Below are 19,648 nucleotides of genomic sequence, written 5' to 3'. Positions count from 1 at the left end.
CTTCTTTGGTCCATTATGAAGTCTTTGGCAATTTCATTGGTCGGATGAGACTATCGGTAAATGTATTGGCGGCATGAAGATGGTCAGTAAAAAAACAACAAATTAACCACGTCACATTTAAAGCAGAAGTCAACCTGGCTGACCTGTTGTCTGAATCTGAGCCGTGATTGGTCGTTGTGAGGAGTTGTGATGTCATTTTCAGTCGATAGAAGACAAAATGGACGCCCCCAGAGATGGCTAAAAGCGAGTGCATTTTGCTGCTTAACTAAATATCGCACAAACGCAAAATTAATCAAAATGCCATGTTTCAACTAGTGGGCCTGCTGGGAACATATTCTTGAAAAATAGAATGAATATGATAAATATTGCGTTTATGGAATAAGTGTTAATGCACTCGTTTTTCGCCATCTCTGGGGGCGGCCATTTTGTATTCTGTCGACTGAAAATGACATCACAACTGCTCACAACAACCAATCACAGCTCAGATTCAGACAACAGGTCAGCCGTGATTGGTCGTAGTGAGCATTTGTGATGTCATTTTTAGTCGACAGAAGACAAAATGGCCGCCTTCGGAGATGGCTAAAAACGAGTGCATTTTGCATTTTAAATTCCACAAGCGCAAAATTAATCAGAATGCCGTGTTTCAACTAATGGGCCTGCTGGGAACATATTCCTGAAAAAAATATGTTTGGGTTGACTTCCGCTTTAAAGCTGCAGGGTTCAAAGCATGGGGGAAAAAAAAGTAGTATTTTGTAGTCTGGAAATTATGGTAATTACTTACTGTTTATAGTGTGAAATTACAAATGCTTTACAGACACAAAAACTACATTACTATCAAACCTGCTTGATGATTGTGCCTTTCTATTAATCTTTGGTGTTCTTTGCGAGGCCTAGAAAAGGAAACGTGAGACTCTTGTGTTCATGCGCTGACTGAGGGGATTAAATAGGATCACGTGGTGATGACTGGCATGACCATTAGTAGTGAGTGTGTGGCACCCAACAGTATCCTACTTCCAGCTGGACTGTGGTATGCATACACTGACACACTCATGTATGCGCACACACACACACATGCACACAGGTCCACGTAACCCAAGATGCCTTTACCTCCCTAAATTTAGACGTGCCCTATTAGGCAGCCTGAGAGAGTTAAAAATAGCTCTACTCCATGCTTTCACACTGGGCCTCCCTCCCTACATCCCTGTCACACACACACACACACACGCACACACACACACACACACATGTCTCTTGACTCTCTCTGTAAATTTTAGCACGCCTCACTCTCTCCTTGACTAAACGCCCTTTCAGGTATGACAGCGGGAGTTAACAGGTTAAAACGAGTTTCACACTACATTTGGCAAAGGAGTGCACCTGCCCTGAAACGACATGGAAGTATACGGAGGCATTTACTCTGCTAATGTGCGTGTGTGGTGGGATTGACACACTGGTGTGTATATCCTACTCCGCAAAGCACTGAGGACACGTCACCTCAGGGAACATTTTCTCTATTAGTGCATTTGAATTGTTAATTTGTCAAGCTTGAACAGTCAGGTCATTGCAATTGTGTTTACATTGTTATGGCTCTTATTTAAGGGACACATTATTGTTTTCACTAACTTTTGCTCATATCTTAATATTTATCTTTGGATGTGATACTCATGGTATCAAAGGCTTTTAAAGAAGAAGCCAACCCGAACATATTTTTGACAAAATACAAGATCACTAATTGAAACAAGGCATTCAGATAAATATCAACTAGTGGCCTGCACAGAACATTATTTTTGAAAAAAAACATATGTTTGGGTTGATTTACTCTGTGCAACATGGAGAGAACGGAAGGGGGCATGGCCATTTTCCTCATTAAAAGAAGGCGGTTTTCAAGTTGTCACTTATTTCTTAATTTCTCCAAAATGAATTGATAAAATAGAAAATGAAAACCCTTTTCATTTTCCTGATCAAAATATATATGAAATGAACTTGTTCGTGAAAACATGGCCATCCTGACCCAAGCATCCCTTTAGGCAGCAAGTATAACTAAAAAATAAATAACTCACAAAAGAGGAACACCACCCACAAATGCAATGGGGCTCATTTTCTGAACAATCATTTTAAGGATACTTTGTGTGATTTGTGATTTTATCACGCAGTCACGGACTATGGTAAGCAGGCCAGTGTTTCCTCTAGGTTTTTTTGTTTTTGTTTTGTTTTTTTTCAAGCAGAGGAAGCAGGACATCGTTCTAAATATAATTTGCATGCTGTGTTGCGCCCAGGGTCTGCACAAAGACGGTGAGACAGAGAGCTTTCCCGGTCAGTTGCGGTTTAGATATATAAACAGATGTCGCGTGTTACCGCTTTTGGGTACATAAAGAAACGGAACCAGTTATGTTACCTCCAAGCACCAACACAATTTGACTGGAGTGAAATATCTAACGTTAGCCCCATAATGCTGAAACACAACACTGTCATTTTGACTGCAACCCGCTGCTTCGATAAATTAAACTTAACGATGCACGTCGCACATAACAACAACTCCAGTAAAACCGGGTCATATTAGATAGTAGTTACTTAAATGAACTTACGATCCTCTAGCTTTTTGCTTTCTGTCTTCTTCCAGCAGCACCTGGATGACGTCACTTCAGGTGTTCGTTCATCACTCGGCTTTACAAAGGATACAGACGACCAACTCGTTTGAGTTTTCGTTGAAATATGTCCATACTTTGGACTTTCTTGTCTGCTTTTTAGCTGCTTCGTAATGCCGCTCTTCTCTTCCCCGCCCTGAACGCACGAACTGGTGAGCTGCCGCCATTTATGCTGTTCTCCTTTTTTTGTTCTCCTTTCTTTTCTGCTGTGCGCACTTGTTTACAACTGTCGGTATGCACGTGTTGACATATTTACAGCATCGACACTCAACAGTATGTGCGTTTACGTCAGCACACTCTTCGTCGACGTTATGTTGTGCGGGCCGACATATTTATCAATCAATCAATCAATCAATCATTTATGTCCATCGGTACAGCCCTAGTTGACACTTAAATAGTTGTCAACAATTATATTCACCCACAATACTTCCAGACGGTAAGTGGATGTAAATAGGCAATTACAAAAGCGGGCAATTTAATAACATTTCCCGGTCGGTTTATCGCCATGCGTCTGCAGCCGGGGTGACCGTCCGTCTGGCCTCCTTTTTGTCAAGCCGAATAAAATAGTAATCGCCTATCGGTCGGACTGTCTATCATTTTAAATGCGCTTCTGTTAGCGCTTCCGTCGACCACCTTCTCCCTCCACCGACCCCTTAGCCGTTAGCATCTCTACCACGGCATCATGCACGGACATTTAAAAAATAAATACATAAAAAATGATTAATTTTTGGGGTGGTGCGGGCGGTTACAGACTGAGGAATTGTAAGGAAGCAAGCGCTTTAAAAGAATGAGGACGGATGGGGTCAGAGGACGATTATTTTTATGAATAATGACAAAGGGTCGATGACGGAAGGGTGCCCGGGTTGTGGATGAAGGACGGACCGCCAAAATAGGGTAAAGTCCCCATCGCTGATAATAATAACAAAAAAGACAACATATAGTTTGGATTTGAAAGATTCAAAGCAAGGCTGACTGTGATTGACTGCATGGCGCCCAGACCAGGGTATACCCAGTCTCTTGGACAAAATCTGCTGGGAAAGCTCGAGCTCACCCACAACCCTGACAATGATAAGTCACATAAACGAATGAATAATCATTCAAAGCTCTCAACCTCAATAACCCCACTTCAGCGACAAAACCTAAAGAGGGGATGTTGCGCAGAATGTTAGCAGTAAAATCCATCCTGTGTGCGATGTTGGATAAATGTGGTGTGGAAGTGGAGCTGCTGTCCTTTACATGAATGTGACTTAGAGGTTAATGGCTCCTCATGCTGACATTGTCTTTGTGTGTCCACAGGAAACACTCCATCGCTGTTGCATCCTGTGTGAGTGGAAGTTGAAGAGGAAATTACTAGTGTATTTTTCCAGTGTTTTTTTTCTTTCAGCACAAAAATCCCCTGCAAGTTGTTGACTTAGTCGGAAGGAAGGCATGCTGACGTTTGTGTTTGTGGGGGTGTGTTTGCAAGTGTGTGTGCGCGTGTGTGGGGGGTGTGTGTGTGTGTGTGCATTCGTTTGAGAATGAACATCTGTGCGTGTGTGTGTTTGTCTGTTTGTGTGGGTGTATGCTCACCTGTTCATTTCTGCACACGGATGTGTACGCATGTTGTCTTGTTTTGTTTCTAATTTGGTGTTTGAGTGTGGAGCCAAGTCCGGAAGAACATCATGAGGATATCCGAGCTGGGAACTATGATAAAAACAATTCCTGTTTCCTAGTGTAGCCATTCAGTGTCCGTATAGCTATTACATAATTACGGGAGGGGTTCGAAACATTTAACTCATTCACTGCCAGACATTTTTAGACACTCTTTTATCCGAACGTTCGAAAAAAATTGAAAAAAATAGAAAAATAAATTCCTGGGATTGAATGACTGAACTGTGAAAAGACAAATTAATATGTGCATGGCAGTGAATGAGTTAAGACACAATCGAGTGCCTCGCACTTGCAGTGTCGTGGAAACTGGTGCTACCTTCATGAATACGGCAGTGTTTGGAATCCGTGGTGGCTCGTCGCTCAAGGCGGGAGGGCAGCATCCCGCCAAGCCGAATCACCTTGAAAGGGAAAAAAATGTATGAATAACATTGAAATTAATATTATAATTAAAAACACTTGAAAATATATTTATATCTTGTTTTAGATGAGCAGGATAAATAGAATACATTTATTGATTAGCGATGTTGATTTGTTTATCACTGATCTCAAATGATGACGTACTTCTGGTTTGGGCGCGTAGAACATTGCCAATAGACATGCGCAGTCGGTCATCCAGCAATATAAATGTATTTTGCACCATTGGGGGCTGAATTCCACCACTCACAGCCAATAATGTTTATATGGAGTTACTGTTAATACCACTTTACCCTTTTTTGCCGGTCCGTCCTCCGTCAGCGACTAGGGTACCCTTCCATCCTCGTCCCTCCGTCCTTATTCATAAAAATGATCGTCCTGCGACCCACGTCTGTCCTCGTCCTTTTATTTATATATATATATATATATATATATATATATATATATATATATATATATATATATACATATATATCCGTATTTGTAATGATGTGTTTGCTCTAATAAAGTTTTGTAAAAATCGGATAGTACAGTACAACAGCTGTTTTTTTATGTCGTGAGCGCAGCGCGCTCCCGGCCAGCCGGCATGGAAACTTAGAAATCGCAAGTGTGAAGTAAAGTGTAAAGTGTTAAAGTGTTTGTTAGTTTTGTCTTAGGTTGTCTTAAAACAGCTTAGAAAAAAGAAGAAGGAGGAGGGAAGAAGAAGAAGAAGAAGAAGAAGCGGACGTTTTTACTTTCACTTTTCACGATGACGACAAGCGTTTTCAAGTGCAGGAGTGGATAAATTACACTATGGCATTCTAGTTAAGGTAAGTTAATTTTATGATAAAAATTCAAACTTTAACGTAGTTTTTAGCGAACGTTCCGTCGTGATCGTCAGCTGCCGCGGTTGAAGCTCATGTTCCTCTCACAAACTGCTGCTTGGTATTTATTCTTCATTTTGCATTTTTAAAGTTAAATTGATTGTGTGACAAGTATTTAGAAGTGTGGGAACCATGTCAGGGGCTCGCAACAGCGTAACAGAGGCGCTACTCCCCCCAAAATAAAACACAATAATATCATATAAAATAATGATAATCATAATAATAATTATAAGTGGGCGACTGGTTAGCACGTCCGCCTCACAGTTCAGAGGTCGTGGGTTCGATCCCGGCTCCGTCCTCCCTGTGTGGAGTTTGCATGTTCTCCCCGTGCCTGCGTGGGTTTTCTCCGGGTACTCCGGTTTCCTCCCACATTCCCAAAACATGCATGGTAAGTTGATTGGACTCTCTAAATTGCCCCTTGGTGTGATTGTGAGTGCGGATGTTTGTCTCTGTGTGCCCTGCGATTGGCTGGCAACCGATTCAGGGTGTCCCCCGCCTACTGCCCGAAGACTGCTGGGATAGGCTCCAGCACGCCCCGCGACCCTTGTGAGGAGAAGCGGTATCGATAATGGATGGATGGATGGATAATTATGAGTCCGACTCTTTGCGGTTTTTCACCTATTGCGCCGGGTTCTGGTCCCCATTAACCGCAATAAATGAAAGTCACAACGACAGCATAATAAATTCCCTCATAAAACAAAACACATTGTCTCACTTGATTTACTACATCTGCAGTATTAAACTATATATTGATGATCGGTCGGTCAGTAAGTTGATTGTTGACTGGATGGATTGATGGGTTAGTTGATAGATATAAATATAGATATTAGTTGATTGTAAGCCATGTGTGATGCAGCTACTATATATTTTCCAAGCAGCTTAGTGAATCTTAATGCAGCTTATGTACACAGAGCCTACAGTACGTATGCCATCAATGCAGCTTAAATGGTGGACAAGGAAACGCTCTTTGAAAGCATAGCTGCAAAGACAGGAAACATTTTATGAATAATTTGTTGCCTCAAGGGTCTTATGGGGGAAGGAGGGGGTCATTGCATTGTGGAACACAATATTGGATAGCAGCAGAAGGCGATGCCGTGCTATATGCAGGGAGCATATAGAGAAAAAAGTGCAAGAACAATCAACTCAAACTGAACTGGAATTAAAATTACCGGAATGTACTGTACATGTAAGATACATATAAATCGATGTGAAATTTGTTCTATATTATAGATATGAGCAAAATATTGTGCTAAAATGGTTTCTTCTGTTTTTACTATGAAAATAAAAAACACTATAAAATGTGTGTCTGAGTGCAGGATCAGTGAAATTGTTTCACAACGTATGTCTGGAAGAGGGAGAGAGGGCCACTTCGCAAAGAGCACATACTTGCACACACACACAGTGAGATTCACAGTCCAGCAGATGAGCAGGAAGGGGGTCAATTATGGTAGTAATGATCCTGCTATGAATAAACCAGAGGAAGTAGAGCTCCCATTAGGCTTCCCTCCTCAGGCTATTAATAAGCAGAGAACTAATGCTTCCTCCAAAATCAATACGCACTCACGCACACTCGTGCAAGCTAAAAGACACATGCCGGCATGTGATCTGAGAGCAGTGGTCTCAAGGAGGCTAAGGGAATCTTTGGTTGTTAATATTTTAGAAATAATGTAATGACACTACTTGTATTGACTGATATTATTGTCTTTATCATCTTTTTGGTACTGATTCCACCTGCACCACAGGCTTGCATTGTAAATGGCAGTGGGTACCAGGTAGCACCTTTATGCGCTGCAACTTGCTGGTTTGGTGGATATTTGGCATTTGTTCGGAAGGTCACCACAAGATGCAAGTGACGATTACAGTAATTGTGGAAACCCAATGAACTTCAGCGAGCTGCGCAAGAGGGAACCTTTCATGTTCAAATCTAATCGAAGGTGGCATGTCAGTTTCTCATTTTCTTGCCCAAGAGAGAAAAAAAAGGCAACAAAACTGCTGGTTAAAAGAGAAAGGAGAGTAGAAAAAAAACACTACAGTGGAGCAGCATCGGCACAGTCAGAGGAAGCGCGTCATATAACGTGCAACTGATAATTTCTTATGTTTTCGACCTCATATGTTGTTCATTAAAATTAAATTCATTAGTTCAAAACTTTATCATCATTATTTAAATGAAAATGGTCACATTTTTTATTTATTAAACAAATGTTTGGGAATTGATTCCTGATTCCTGTTGTGGTCATTCACATATGCGTGAGTCCCAATTGATATTTCTTATGTTTTTGACCACATATGTTTTTCATTAAAATGTATGAAAATGGCTACATTTTTATTTAATAAACAGATGTTTGGGCCTTTTTCCTGTTGTGATCATTAACAATATTACCAATAACAATATTAACAATGTTCATGGGATCATTGTGACCTGTTTTAACGTTTAATCATCAAATTTGTTTTTTAAAAAATCACATAACGCAAGGTTTTTAACACAAAAACGAAAACTTAAAAAACGTCCAGCAGACAAAGTTAAATCCTTTTTTTTTCTTCCTAGTTTTCGTTTTCTAAAATGGTCACTTTTAACTCACAACATAACAGGAGGGTTAAAAAGGGTTTTTTACCTTTGTTTCGTTATAAAATAATCTTAAAGCAAAAGTCAACACAAACATATTTTTTTCAAGAATATGTTCCCAGCAGGCCCACTAGTTGAAACACGGCACTCTGATTAATTTTGCGTTTGTGCAATATAAGTTAAGCAGCAAAATGCACTTGCTTTTAGCCATCTCTGGGGGCGGACATTTTGTCTTCTGTCGACTGAAAATGACATTACAACTGCTCACAACGACCAATCAGAGCTGACCTGTTTTCTGAATCTGAACAGCCCAGCACAGTCCAGTTTTGGGGGTTGTTTTGTACAAAACTACCCATTTTCTTTTTTTCTTCAAAAACAACCCAGAAAGTTGGGTCAAATTGACCCCAGTAGTGGATCGGTCCATTTTTGACCCCAAATTGTGTTATTTTTAACCCAACTGTTTTTAGAGTATTCGATTGGAACTCTTCTTGTGCTAGAAATTGTGTGTTGATATCCAGACATCATGCAATCTTTACTATTTTTTCAAAATAATTACTTTGTTTGTGTTGAAATGAATTGAATATGTAACCCCTATAAAAGGTACAGTTCAGTTTATTGAGTATTGATTGTTAATTTTGCCTTATGCTTAATATTTTCACAATCACATCACATCTAGGGGCAATATAGAGTGTTCAATCAACCTACCAAGCATGTTTTTGGAACGTGGGAGGACACCGGAGTACCCAGAGAAAACCCCTGCAGGCACGGGGAGAACATGCAAACTCCACACAGGGAGGCTGGGGCCGGGATTGAACCCACGACCTCTGAACTGTGAGGCGGACGTGCTAACCAGTCGCCCACCGTGCCGCTCAGACAGAATTACCATGAAGTTGAATTCAATCCCTGAAGTCTTTGCAAAGGGAGACTGATTATGGACACACTAGTGAAGCACAAGATGCGCCTTTTTGACCCAACACCTTTCAAACAAAGGCCCATCCATCCTTCTGATTATGAGGCGGTTCGTCTCCATCTAAAAGAGCTGTATGATGCAAACATCATAAGGGAGTCAGAGAGTCCGTTTGCTTCACCAATTGTCGTGGTGAAAAAGAAAAATGGACAAATTCGCCTTTGTGTGGACCACGGGAAATTGAACAACCAGACAATCAAAGATGCTTATGCTTTGCCACACATTGAAGAGGCATTTGCATCTCTGACAGGAGCAAAATGCTTTTCTGTCATGGACTTAAAGTCAGGCTATTATCAGGTAGAGATGGAAGAGGAGGACAAACATAAGACTGCCTTTGTCACGCCGATGGGTTTTTGGGAATTCAATAGAATGCCTCAAGGTGTAACAAATGCTCCAAGCACTTTCCAGCGAGTCATGGAAAAATGTATGGGCTCGCTAAATCACAAAGACGTGCTGGTGTTCCTGGATGACCTCATTGTTTTTTTCCAATACCCTAGAACAAAATGAGGAAAGGCTTTCCAAAGTGCTGGACCGATTGAGAGAGTTTGGCCTCAAATTGTCTCCAGAGAAATGCCATTTCTTCATGAAGGCTGCAAGGTACCTGGGGCACATAGTTTCAGAACATGGTGTAGAGACTGACCCCCAAAAGATTGCTGCACTAACAACATGGCCCCGCCCGAACAACATCTCCGAGTTGAAGTCATTCCTCGGCTTCACGGGATACTATCGGAGGTTTGTTAAAGAATTACCGGTACTCCAAAATTTCTAAGCCCTTAAACAACCTATCGGCTGGATATGTCTTTGCAAAGAAAAAGAAAAATGACTGTACCTCCAAGGGTAATAAGCCATTTTCCAATGCTGAAATTAAGATGCCTTTTGATGATAAATGGACACCCTCCTGTGAGGAGGCATTTAAAACTCTCATTGAACGATTGACATCTGCACCTGTGTTGGGATTCGCCGACGCCAAAAAGCCCTACATACTCCACATAGACGCCACCTAGGAGCTGCTCTGTACCAGGAGCAAGATGGTCAACTGAAAGTCATCGCATATGCCAGTCGAGGCATGAACGCAGGTACCCCACTCACAAGGTTGAGTTCCTCAGTCTCAAGTGGGCAATCACTGATACATTTGCAGACTACCTCTATGGAGTGGAATAATCCCCTGACCCACATTTTGACCTCTGCCAAACTTGATGCCTGTGGTCATAGGTGGCTTGCTGATTTGTCATGTCATGTCATGTCATCTTCCAAACCGCTTATCCTATATAGGGTCGCGGGGAGTTGCTGGAGCCTATCCCAGCCGTCAATGGGCGAAGGCAGACTACACCCCGAACTGGTCGCCAGCCAGTCGCAGGGCACACATAGACACTGTCACTGAGCGGGAATCGATCCCACGCTGCCCGCACACAACTCAGGCGTGTGTACCATTACACTATCGGCTTGCTGATTTGTCCAATTTCAATTTCAGCATCAGATACAGAGCTGGTAAAAGAAATCAAGATGCAGACGGGCTGTCAAGACGTCCCCGTGCACCTGCAGAAGAGGACGATAGTGCCATGGTTGAGGCTGAGCGGGTGCGAGAGTTTATGTCCAAGTTTTTGAAGGATGGAAGTGAGGAATCGTTCCCTAAAGAGACTGTCAGAGCAGTTTGTGAGAGACATCAGCTAGATGGCACACTTTCTAGAATGGAAGAAAAGATGCTAGTGCAATTTCCCTTGAGTATGCACAAGCTGACTTGCTCCCTGGATCTGCCACAAATATAATGATAAATTTCACAATTTGTGTATTGATTTTAATGACTTTTCTGATTCCTACAGAGTTGCTCTGTGAATTTGTCTTCCATGCGTTTTTTTAATTTTTAATTTTATTTTATTTTTTTACATGAATAAGCAGCTTGGATAATGGATGGATGGATGTCCTGTTATGATCACTGTGATGACGATGATGATGATGTTATAATTATTTCTCCTGGCCCGCTTTTTTCATCTGAAAGATTGCCTTGGGGCTGAGATGTTCTTAGATATCATAACAGCTTGTCAGTAAAACAAAAAAGCAAGACCAACACACGTGTGGGTCAATATTATGGTGCATTGCTAGATTGATTTTTTTCCAACAAAGGAAAAGGAGTATTTTTTTTTTTCCATTTCTAACATGAAGAGGTCATTGAGGGTATGCTGTGTTTATTAGGAGCAGGCAACCACTAGTTGTGTACAGGCTGGACTATGTTCAAATGAGAGGACCCCTTCAAACCACTGAAGTGGGATAGGTTTTCGAGACACAAGGGATAAGTAATGGACAAGAGGCGGAGGCAAAGTGGCATTATCCACCCTCTCATCATCATCGAGCCAGCACTAATCCCTTTGCTGTCCGTCACACACGTGTCACACTATCCTTCAGTCCTTCATACTTCATAAACAACAAAGACTTCAAAAAGAATGAAACAGAACTATAATCTCTCTTTGATCACAACACTTTCAAACTGTGTAATTTAAGACGCTGCCATGCCTAAAGAAAAGCTTCTAAAGGTGCTGTATTGGTTTACACGTTTTGTCCATCTTTTCTCACAGCGTTCCATCTAAATGAATGTAAACAAAAATCATCAAGATAAGTGTGTATAAGAAAGCAAGAGATAACGTGTATTGGTGTGATGCTTCATTTCAGTTGATTAAAAAAAAACAATCATCATTAAAATCATTTATCCCTGAAGTTTAACTTACAAATTACAGTAATTAAAATATTTTATTAATCAAGTTGTATTAAGAGCTGTATCACATTCCACAGTCGGACTGATACAGGTCTGATCAGGTCTAAACTTGCCAGTCAAATGGCACACACAATTGGAAATTGAGCAAAGAAATGGCATAGAAATCACAATAAATCAACAGTAACAACAACAGCAATTACAGTACAAAAAATAACTCTCAAAAGTCATTAAACGAACTTCAAGGAAAATGAGTATGATGGGTGAACAAATGGATTATAGGACAGGCATCCAGCGAGTGATATTTGTTTTGCTGAGTGAAATGAAATGAAAAACAAGACATTTGAGGTTGGTGTAACTGAGCCAATAATGAAGTTAATACTTTTTAGAGAGGTATTTTTACTTTTTTTTTTTTTTTTTACTTGGCATCTGATGGCTCTGGTCTTTTGATACGTTCTAGAAAACTAAGTTGCTTACGCATGTGAGTCCCAGCAATAGATAGTCTTGTAGCAATAGATAATAACATTAACTGGAGAAAATGCTGTAAATTCATGAGTCAAATGCAGGGGTCGGCAACCCATGGCTCCGGAGCCGCATGCGGCTCTTTCATCCTTATGTTGTGGTTCTTGTGGCTTGAGAAAATAAATTAGAAGCGTCTGATTGAAGAGTTTGTTATTTGTCTCAAAAACGTGTATTGTGTCTTCTTGTTAAAGTCAACGTTTTTTGCTACTTTCATTGTGGACCAAGATACGTATCATATTTTTTGCAATGGGGCCGCAGTCTGAACCACCAGGTCACATATACCTGGCATTGACGTCATCCGGATCCAAAAATGCGCTCCGAGTCGGCGGAGGGAGAATGCTGGCAGCCGGGAGAACGAATCTGCAAAGTTGTTTTGAGTAACACTACTGACTTTTTATTTTACTTGAATCCCGTTTCAAACATGAAGCTTAAAGTGGACATTTACGGTGATAGTAGTAAGTCAGCCATGGCTCAGATGGTCTAATTTTTTACACGCGGTTATGACGTCACATCATCTTTAGTGACGTCTTCATGAAATGAGATCGAAAAGCCTCTCCCCTTCATTTCCCCCAAATATTGTATTTATTTCTACCTCCTTCCAAATCACTCCACTGTAGAAATGCTCCGACACACTTTAGTTTGCAAATTTTTATTTTCATTGTTCAGTGAAATAGTGCTGTCTTTTCCGCTGTCTTTTTAAATTCCGGTATTTTTGTTTGGTAGATGGCTAATTTAAGTTCAGCGTTTTAATTCATTTGAAAGAGACCTTCAACTCTGCACTTTTTATTGTAACAGAACAAAATGTGTTCATTTAATAAATAAAATAACATTTTCTGAAACATGAATGGACCGTATGGATTTCACGGCATGGCTCAGGTGGTAGAGTGGTCGTCTCCCAACCCAAAGATTATGGTTTTTCCATCTTAAGCCCCAGTCACCATATCAAAATGTCCTCGGACAAGATACTGAACCCCCCAATAGCTCCTGATGCTGTGCCATCAGTAGGTGAATGAAGTTAGTGTTAATGTCATGTGAGGATCGGGATTTGGACCCATTCGCAGATATGTCACGGAAGTTGAAGAGTAAAAAGTCTTTATCAAGAAAAATACAAAGTAACAACAGAGATCATGACTTACATCCTCACTCCAAGAAGGTTGGACGTAGTGACAATGTGTCACTGTCTAACTCAAAGTTGTAAGACTTAATGCCTATATGACATTATAAAGGACAAAGCATAAAAGGACCAGAGCAACTGATACATCCCGTAAACAAGCAGTCATAACAGTTAAAGCGCTTTCAGTACCTTGAAGGTAGAAACGTGCTATACAAGTGAAAACATATTTAGCATTATGTTATGTTCCATCTGGGTTGTTCACAAATCCTCATGGTGATGCATCCAGCAATTTCTGCTGCAACAAAGATGATGTTCGCATTATGCTGCGCTGGAAATGATATTTTGCAACAGTGCTACATTTTTCAAAGCACTAAGTTTGAGGTGTCAGGGTTATGGCATATAATTATAACAACAAAGGTAGGCCTATATTAAAACATTTTCCAGTTATAACAGTTGATTTTTTTTAATATAAAATTATACCAAATCCCTACAGTGTATTTTCCAAAATTCTGTACTGTAAATCCATTTGGATTGTCTTGAGCAAAACTACGTTTACTAAAACCCAAGCCTATAAATTGTACAAACAATAGTTTTAACATTTAAAGCAATTCAGTAGCATGTTCGACATAAGATATTGGAGCCTGTACACAATAGAATGACATGACAACACCACTCATTTTTAAATTTGTTTTTTATCTGACTTTAGGAGTGGGTCATCACGGATGGCTGCTAGTAGGGCTGTTCGATTTTGCCTGCTTACATACACCAAAAATAAAAAAATCGAACGTGCCGATTTGAACGTTTTAAACATCGTTTTATCCAGAAAATTCGGTTTCGGTTCAAAATTGCTTAATCGAGCAGCCCTAGCTGCTAGAGTCCATTAATTGAGTCACACATTACATGTTGCTGTGAACAGCGGTGCCGTCAGACTTCTTTAAGAAATGTAGATGCATATAACATTGTTTGACACATTTCTATACATAATGACAAATATTGAAAACATGGGAACGACTTGAATCAGTCTTATATTTTGTATGAATATCTTTAATTCATAAGTCATAAGGAAAATAATCTCTAGTCTGTCGAGTTTCTTCCAAATACACAGCTTTACTCACAGTCACAACTATCCATATGGGTATTGGGGAACGTGCAATTAGGGGAATGAGATGAGCCCATAGTCAATGCAGTCCACTCGAAGCAACGCTGATGTACAGTATACTCACTCCCATGAACAAACGCCAGTCGTCTGCGAAAGAGGCAGAACTGGGCATTCCGTCACGAGGAAGGAACGGTCCATCTCTCTGTCCTGGACAGATGCCCATTTTTGGGACGGAGGACAGGAGACGACAAGTTTTGAAAAGAGTCAGTCCAAGCAAGGACGGAGGTGGATTTTAGTCCTTCCCACTAATCGTCTCTCATGCATGTGACGTGTTCATATCAACCTCCTCGGCGGAATAGGCAAACGACAAAAATTGCCTCGCTTCAAACGCGCCGCTAGGTACCCAACTGCACTGCGCACGTTCAGTCTGCATGGAGGGGAGGAGAAAAGGAAGAATGAGAGGAAGAAAAAGGAGAAGAAGGAGCGCTGGCATTCGACTGTGGGAAATTTGAAACCTGAATGCCACAGTCGCTTCATTCGCGCAAATCGGAGAGGGGAAGGGTTTTGCTCGGTATTAGACGACATCTGGCAAACAAAAAAAAAAGGTTTCGACATCGCAATCAAGTGGCCGACACCGTGCTAAAGCTAATGCGAACATTATTGCTGTCTTGGTCAAGTTAAACAGATGTAAAAAACTAAAGAAAGAAAGTAAAAACATTCCAGCTATAACAAGCTCCTTGCTCACGGTTCTCCAAGCCTGCTCTCTTTTTTTCTTGTCCCGTTAGTGGTAATTGGCTACCAGTAATTGGTAGCTTGGGATGTCCATAGGCGGCACGGTGGATGACTGGTTAGCACGTCCGCCTCACAGTTCAGAGGTCGTGGGTTCGATCCCGGCTCCGGCCTCCCTGTGTGGAGTTTGCATGTTCTCCCCGTGCCTGCGTGGGTTTTCTCCGGGCACTCCGGTTTCCTCCCACATTCCAAAAACATGCATGGTAAGTTGATTGGATACTCTAAATTGCCCCTAGGTGTGATTGTGAGTGCGGATGTTTGTCTCTGTGTGCCCTGCGATTGGCTGGCAACCAGTTCAGGGTGTCCCCCGCCTACTGCCCAAAGACAGCTGGGATAGGCTCCAGCACGCCCCGCGACCCTTGTGAGGAGAAGCGGTACAGATAATGGATGGATGGATGGATGGATGTCCATAAACCACAAATATAATCACACATAAGACCCGCCGAGTGTACAGGATGCTGTGTGTGACGTAGTACACCCTGAAGCTGATTGGGTGCCGCGAGGCGAAAAGCAAAAAAAGTTCATTTGTTTTAGCCGCGCCGAATGGACGAATGGGCAGATTTTCGGTGCTTTGCGTCCCACCACTCCAAACGCATCATCTGCGCCACCCCGCACGCAACTGCGCCCGCCTGTGCTCACTACATTGACTTTAATTGAATGTGCCGCCAGATTCAATTGAACGTTCACATGTAGCAGCACCGAAACTGCTCCTGCGCGATTTGTCTCTCCACACACGGACTGATGGTGTTCAAGTTGGTGCTCCGGAAGTGGAGGGGAAACCAGTGAGCCAATCAGCGACCCGAAGGACTGACTCCCTGGACCGGGCATCTGCGCCCATCTGTTCGGAGACTGACCTCTTACACGTCCGCTGAATTGACAAACAATGACCGCTGTTAAATAAAGCAGTTACATTACAACTCTCGACTCGCTCACTTTTTCTCCTTACATACATACAACGTGTGGTGGCAAGTGGCTCGTCAAACCGTTAACCCAGAAGTGGGTGCCCTTAAGTTAAGCGGATTTGAATACAGTCGTAAATTGGCCAGCTAATGAACTTTAAATAAACCTCTGCCGTTAGCATCACTCTCGCGGCGTCATGCACAGATGCTTTTTTTTTTTGGTGGGTGGGAGGTGGATGTAAAGATGGAAGCGCTTTAAAAGGACGAGGATGGACAGGGCCAGAGCACGATAATTTTTATGAAAAAGGACAGAGGGACGAGGACGGAAGGGTACCCAGGTCGCAGCCGGAGGACGGACCGGCAAATCAGGGTTCAATTGCCCAGGTCTGGAAACAGAAGTCCATCAATGATGGACTGAGAAGGTAATTTGATTCTGACCTGGCTAATAACGATTCCGGTGATGGCGTCGATGCTTAGTCCGTCTTTTTTTTTTTTTTTAAGGTTCCTGTCATTTGTCATTCAGGAAAGTGACTGGTTGATGGACACTTTGTATACTGACAGAATGCCCACCTCTAGTGGTTTCACTGCTCACATTAACTGAATAATGTTTGAAAATGCAAAGTAAGGCAAGAGAGTTTTATTTTAATGTATTTCATACACAAGGTAACTCAATGTCCTTCATATAAACAGAATAATTGAATACATTTTAAAAGCAAAGTAGAGAGAGAAGAAGTAGTTTAAAAATTAATAAAAGAATGTAAAGCGCCAGAGCATGATTTTGGAAAAAATGATTAAAGGAATTCTGGACCTTAATCATAGGTATGGGAAACATTGCACATGTAAATTGTATGAACTTCCATATGTGCCACATATCACTGAATAGCATGTGTGGGTTAATACGACTTGAAGGACAACAACAATGGTTGACAGTCAACAGTCCAAAACAGAAAATGGGAACCCATTGGCTTGAAAACCTTCACCTGAATACTTGAATGCATCTTATTACCCTTGAATTACTTTCATCGCACTTTTGTTTCAGTTACACCGAAATCTTACCCGGCTCATTTCACACGCACAGTACATGCACAGAGAACATATAATGCCAAACTAGTCCTTATCGGGCTCTTTTATAATGACCATGACCATGCAGCAGATCAATAATTACTGCACAAAATCACAGCATTGCCCGCCTTCTAATTCCTCTGGGGATTAAAAAATGTGTGTCACACAATTTAGAGAATGGCATTTGGACACTGGCCAAGATGTTATTTTTGTGTTTGCAGCGTAAGTAAATCCAAGCTGAATTAATTACCTTTGATATTGCGAAACATTTGTCGTGGTGCGTGTTCAATGTTGCTATGTTGCGCCGCAGTTCCTGCTTCTCCCCTTCCTTCTCTGTGCTCCTCCCACCCTGCAGTGCTGGAGTGTGGCAGTAGGTGGAGCTTAACTCACACACTCACTCACCTGAACCGCATCAGACCGTCAGATCAATTAGATGGACAATTTAACCAGCTTCTCAATAGAATCATCTGGCCAAGTACAGAATGGACCCAGCAGAGACTGAGCGTCTCAAGTTTGCGCTCTCAGCGCAAGGAACACTGGTCGGCCAACATGAGACCACATTGCAACAAGTGTTGGACCACCAGCAGCAACTCTCCACCAACGTGGCCCAGATGAGTGAACAGCGGGCGGCCGTCAACAATCAGCCGCCTCAATCTGGCTCCTCAGGTCCTGTGTCCTCCCGGCTGCTGCTCCTCTCCCCTCCCCAACATCTCGCTGAGAGCAATTTATTCCGATCCCGGCTAGGCATTCGGGGGACTTGGGTACATGCGCACAATTTTTATTGCAATGTACGTTAGTGTTTAACCAGCAGCGTAGTACTTATCCTACCACCCAGTCTAAAATAGCCTTCGTCATGAGTTTATTATCCGGACAGGCAGCCGCCTGGGCCTTAGCTGTTACAGAGCAAGAATCCGAGTTGTTGACGGACTACAAAGAGTTCACTTAAGAAATGAAGCATATTTTCGACCACCCAGCGCAGGGTAAGGAAGCAGTCGGACAACTGCTGGACCTGCATCAGGGCAGTCAGACGATCTCACAATACGCTGTTAACTTCCAAATTCTAGCAGCCAAAAGTGGGTGGGGGGACTCAAAGCTGCAGGCAATTTTTTGAAGGGGGTTGGCTGGGAGGTTATAGACGAGATAGCAGTGAGGGAGGAGTGTGGCTCACTCATTGAACTGATAAAATTAGCTACGTGCATAGACAACAGGCTTAGGGAGAGACGGAGGGGGAAGACATGCCGAGCTCGCCACCCTCCAGCCTCATCGCTCAGCACAGCAAACGCGGGCAACTTGACCTTCTCTTCAGCCATCAACGCTCCACAGCATCAACCCAGCGCAACTTCCCCTGTTGAACCTATGCAGTTGGGAAGGGCCCGACTCACCCCTGCTGAGAGACAACGGCGTATGACGAATCAACTATGCTTCTACTGTGGCCAGGGAGGTCATCATCGCCAGCTGTTCCGAACTGCCAAAAGACGGGGCTCACCAGTAGGAAGGGAGGCATTGGTGAGCCGAACCTCTTCCCTTTCCTCCTTCCAAACACGTGTACCAGGTATGATTCACGAATCACAACGCCCGTTGCCGGTCCAGGTGCTGATTGACTCGGGCGCTGATGACAATTTCATAGACACTGACTAAGTTTTAAAAAACAACCTCCCACTGAACCCGCTATCTTCCTTCAAGCGGGTGGTAGCTGTAGATGGAAGCCTCCTAAAAGAGGTACCACGCCCCTTAACCTGGTCCTGTCCAGTAACCACCAGGAAATAGTCCCCCAGTCACACCTGTGATTTTAGGGAGACCCTGGTTAAAGTTGCACAATCCTCACATAGACTGGTCCACAGGAACTATTCGGGACTGGAGCAACGATTGCCATTCCCACTGTCTGAAGTCGGCAATACCCGTCAGTCCCCAGTTCCACCTGCACCTCAGAGGTCGTTGACTTGAGCAACGTCCCCAGCATGACCTAAAAGCGTTTTTCAGTAAGGACTCAGCGCGTTCCCTCCCACCACACCGGCCCTATGACTGCGGTATAGACTTGCTTCCAGGGGCTCCGCTCCCAACCCACAGGCTATCCAACTTGACCAAGCCATAACGGGAAGCAATGGAGAAATACATTAATGAATCACTAGCTGCAGGGCTCATAAGACCTTCCTCGTCTCCAGTGGATGCAGGGTTTTTCTTTGTAGGGAAGAAAGATGGAACCCTGCATCCCTGCTTTTACTACACGGGCCTAAATTCTATTACAGTAAGAAACAAGTGCCCTCTGCCTCTTCTTGACTCTGCATTCAGCCCTCTTCATGACGCAACTGTATTCTCCAAATTGGACTTGCGTAACACCTATCACCTGGTGAGAATCAAAG

The 19,648-nt window shown here is 42.6% G+C and overlaps 2 long non-coding RNA genes across 2 annotated transcripts; one reads left to right on the top strand and one right to left on the bottom strand.

The window, feature by feature from the left end:
- Positions 1–557: 557 nt before the first annotated feature.
- Positions 558–13,590, bottom strand: LOC147152656 (uncharacterized). Its single transcript, XR_015088387.1, has 4 exons — positions 13,462–13,590; positions 4,609–4,690; positions 4,212–4,325; positions 558–3,962 (listed from the first exon to the last, which is right to left on the bottom strand). It is a non-coding gene; the product is annotated as an uncharacterized LOC147152656 (long non-coding RNA).
- Positions 13,591–13,634: 44 nt separating this feature from the next.
- LOC147152655 (uncharacterized) lies at positions 13,635–16,244 on the top strand. The gene is made up of 2 exons (XR_015088512.1): positions 13,635–13,856; positions 15,997–16,244. It is a non-coding gene; the product is annotated as an uncharacterized LOC147152655 (long non-coding RNA).
- The last annotated feature ends 3,404 nt before the right edge of the window (positions 16,245–19,648 follow it).

This window comes from Filicampus tigris, chromosome 1, assembly GCF_054856515.1.
Source record: "Filicampus tigris isolate MCC_2025a chromosome 1, RoL_Ftig_1.0, whole genome shotgun sequence".
NCBI lineage: Eukaryota > Metazoa > Chordata > Actinopteri > Syngnathiformes > Syngnathidae > Filicampus > Filicampus tigris.
Note: the sequence above shows the minus strand (reverse complement) of the source record. Positions and strands in the feature narration are given on the sequence as shown.